Genomic DNA, 4231 nt, shown 5'->3' with positions numbered 1-4231 from the left:
GTCGAGCAAATGTGAAGAGCCAGGGTGTTTTCACATTTACCCCCCTAGCTATGTAAATGAGCCGCCTATTAAAAAGACAAGGATTCAGATCCAAATCACATTATCCTCCCTTGCCGAGTCTTCATCGGAGCGTACCCGACAGAGATCCATTCCACCATGGCTAGTCGACGCAGCTCCTCCTCTCGCACCCCTAGTTCCAAGCCTGGAGATTGGGAGAGATGTTCCATCCCACACAGCAAATTGGTGATGCTTCAGTCCAAGGGATTTCTTCCGCCTGCGTACCTGGTCCCGGTTCGAGCCGGGCTTGCCACCTACAATGGCGGAGAGCAAGCGGAGAGCCGTCCCAATCCCTCCAAGGGAGAGCGGGTATGCCTTGTCCCTTATCTGGTAAGAGGGCTCGGATTCCCAATTCATCCGTTTCTCCGGGGGCTTCTGGAGTTCTATGGCCTCCAGCTGCACAACCTTACGCCTGCCTCCCTGTAGCATATCTCGGGATTCGTAGGCCTTTGCGAGTTATTTTTGGGCTGTAAGGCTCATTTCGCTTTGTGGAAGAAGTTGTTCTGCATTGTGCCCCATTCTAAGAAGGGATCAATATATCAAGTGGGCGAAGCCGAAGTGTGGCGTATTGCCGTGACCAGATACCTGTCAGGGTCCCCAAAGAAGACATTCGAAGACTGGCCTTCAGAATGGTTTTATATAGAAGATGTCCCCCTTCCGGACCCTATTCGAATCAGCCTTCCTGAGTTCGACAAGACCCCTTTGAAGAAGCACCGGAGCTGGCGTCCACGGAGCTCCCTGGAGGAAGACGACAGGGACATTCTTTATCTGATGAGCCAGATAAGTTCTTTAGCTCAATCCAGATTGACCATGATCGAGGTCATGGCTATATGCATTATGCGGGGGGTGCAGCCGCTCTAGTATAGAGGCCACCCCATGTGGGATTTCAACGGGGAGGAAGACGCCACCCGCCACGGCCGCAAAGGGCCGGGATCGACTACTGATCTAATAAAGATCTTGTCCACTTTGTACAAGGGAGAAGAGGAGGAATTCCTCCATGTCAACCCGCAGGGCAGATTCTCTATGTACAATCCTCCGAGCTGGGTAAGCGGAGACTTTTTATCGCCCATCCGTTTCGTATTCCCGTAGTTTAAGTATTCATTCTAGTGATTTCATCGCAAGAGCTACGCCAGGCAGTAAAGGAGATAAACAGCCCTCCTCCACAGCCCGAGGACCCTGGACGGTCCCTTGACCCGGCCTCCCAGGAGGATCTGGACATATCCGTGGAGCTGATCGACGGGGTATTTTACCAAGGGAGTAATGACAATACCTTGGTGGCCATTACGGCCGATTACCCTAGGCTAGTTCCAGCCTCATAGGTGACTGAGACTGAAGTCCCAGTACTTAAAAAGGGATCTGTCCCTGTGCTCTTTTTTTTATTGCCGTATAAAAGCCGTGTTTTGCAGGGGAGGTCCTCGGGGTAGAAGGCCGAGCCTGCGGCAACTAGCCAACAAGGGGCCGGTAGGCCAGGCATGCTGAAAAGATCCGCAGTTCGGATTGAGGCACCGATGCAGCGGTATGGCGTGCCGTCTTTATTGCAAGACATTATTTACAGAGGCATATTAACGCCCATGCCTTCTTTTTAGGAAAAAGAGCGCTCGTCGGACTATACCCGGAGATGCTACCAATCGCTCCTCCACAAGCCAGGCTCCAAGGCCGGACTCAGAGGTGGGAACGAGTACAAGGCGTGCGCCGGGTGGTCCTCCGACAGAGGATACGGATAGACTGTCTGCCACCCATTCCGAGGTGGAAAGTGCCATGAACAACAGGCGTTGCCAGACTGTCCTTCGTGATGCTTGTTTCTCCCAAGAGGCATTGGATGCCTTCAACTCGGGAGACGTGCACCTCCGTGCTGCTCAAAATGGTCTAGCCAGAGCCACGGAGCAGTATGTAAAAGACATACGGGTGAGAAAATGTGATGATTATATATATCAGTAGCCCCTGAGACTTGAAACATTTAGGATAACTGATTTAAGGATCATTTGTTATGTAGGTTCTTGTAGAAAAGAATACTCAACTCTCCCAGGAGCTGGAAGAGTGCAAAGCCCAACTTCAGGCCGCACTGGCCGCAGCAGGGGAGCCCAAAGAGACCCCCTCTGGTAACATATCCGTCAAATGATAAGTATCATATTAGAGTGCGGCTTTATATGCAGATCTGACGATAAAATTGCAGATGACGCTGGAGTGAATCCGGATAAGCAACAGCTCATACGCCAGGTGAAGGCCGGTGAGAGCGTGCTTACAAGGGTGAGGCAGGAGAAGAATGATCTCCAAGATGCCAACACCAAGCTGGGCGTGGAACTAAAAGATGTTCGTGCCCAACTGTCGGACTCTGTTAAGGAGAATCGGTGGCTTCGACGCGGCATATTTAGTAAGTGCTTGAGTGAACTTTGAAAAAGAGTTCAGTGAGGAAGCTGGCTGATAGAGTTATGTCTGTAGGTATGTTAACAGGTCATCCTGTCGAGGAGATGCCTAGTTCGACGGGTGATCTTCTTCCCGAGCTCGCACAGTTGCACGAACGAGTTCGGTAGGCGATGCAAGGCGTTGCCCAGGCCTTGTGGCCCTCTGTATCCATACCCGAAGGCCTTGGAGAGCTTGCAGAAAAGCTGAAGGGAGCACGGCGGCGCTTCCGATTATGGAAGATATCGACCTACCGTCAGGGTGCCAGGGAAGCTTGGGCAATGGTGAAGACACGGTACACGAAGGCTGACCCAAACCACATGGCTGACGTCGGACCTGTGGGGCCTGATGGCAAGGAGATCCCTGTGAATTTAGTGTACGGCCAAGTAGGATTGGCCGTAAAGTATTCCCAACAAGACTGTAGACTAGACAGCCTATTGGATGGTATTGAAGAGGAATTCAACCAGTCAAATTGACTATGTAATTTTAAAGTGACATATGTGATGCCTTATAGCCGGATTGTAGATAGTTTGTCGTGGCGGACCTTTTCGCTTCAACCTCGGGACCCGACAGTCCGGAGTGTATCGGAATACCCCCTCGGTTATATAAGAACCGGGGCATGCGTGGAGACCTGGCGTAGGGGTCATTAGTGCTTTATCACACAAGTGCCCAACTAGTTATGTCATATTTCATGGGTAGTAAGAAACATCTTCCAGAGAGAATAGTTCTGTTAAGGGTTCCTTTCCCTGGGTAGGCATGCCCTAAAGTGCATGTCCGGACTGCGACAAGAAGCGCAGTGAAAACGTCAGGGGGCAGATATGGATAATAAATAAAAATCATCTTTTGCTCACCGACCGAATATTCTCTTAAGAACGCTAGCTTTCGGCTTCACCCAGTCTGAGGTACACGTCCGGCTGACCCGGCGGTAACAATCGCAGAGGTGCTCCCCTTACGCCCTTGCCGAATTAACGGGAACGTAGGGCATAAATACAAGAGCCAGGCAACCCAGCTTGGCCAAAACTTAAGTCATATCGATGCATATAATGGTGAAAAAGGTACATGTGGAAGTATAACACATGTGTTGGGTGTGAGGCCTAGGTAAATAATTTAAGCTTCTGTGAGAGAAGCCCCTAGGAATGAAGAATGCGGCTAGCGCATCTGTGATGTATGAGTGAGGCACAAGGTGACCCTTGAAGGCCTAGGGAAATAAAAAGAAAGAAAGGGAAACAAGACAGATGATGCATATCCAGAAAATGGATGAAGGGAGGGGACTAACATAAAGTCCGGAGCTAGGCATAGAATCTTCGGAGCCTGGCTGAGTTCCATGGGTTCGGCTCGAGTCGACTGGTCGATGCATCCCGCAGTTGGTACGCTCCACCAGTCAGAACTTGGTCGATAGTGAAGGGACCTTCCCATTTGGGCTCGAGCTTGTTCTTTTTCTTATCCGGTAGCCGTAGAACTAGTTCGCAAACGTTATAAGTGTTGGCCCGTACTTCTCTACTTTGGTATCTGCGAGCTTGTTGCTGGTAAAATGCGGAACGGGCTTTGGCTAGGTCGCGCTCTTCCTCCAATGTGTCCAGACCGTCCTGCCGATCGAGATCGGCTTCTGTTTCTTCGTACATGCGCACTCGAGGTGAGTCATGAATTATGTCACAGGGCATGACTGCCTATGACCGTACACCATAAAAATGGTGTATATCCGGTACTACGATTCGGCGTGGTCCGCAATCCCCAGAGTACAGAGTCGAGCTCCTCTACCCAGTGCGTATTGGAC

The sequence above is a fragment of the Triticum urartu genome, chromosome 2A (genome assembly GCF_056163025.1).
Source record: "Triticum urartu cultivar PI428250 chromosome 2A, HENAU_Tu73, whole genome shotgun sequence".
NCBI classification, from domain to species: domain Eukaryota; kingdom Viridiplantae; phylum Streptophyta; class Magnoliopsida; order Poales; family Poaceae; genus Triticum; species Triticum urartu.
This window is presented reverse-complemented; position numbering follows the sequence as displayed.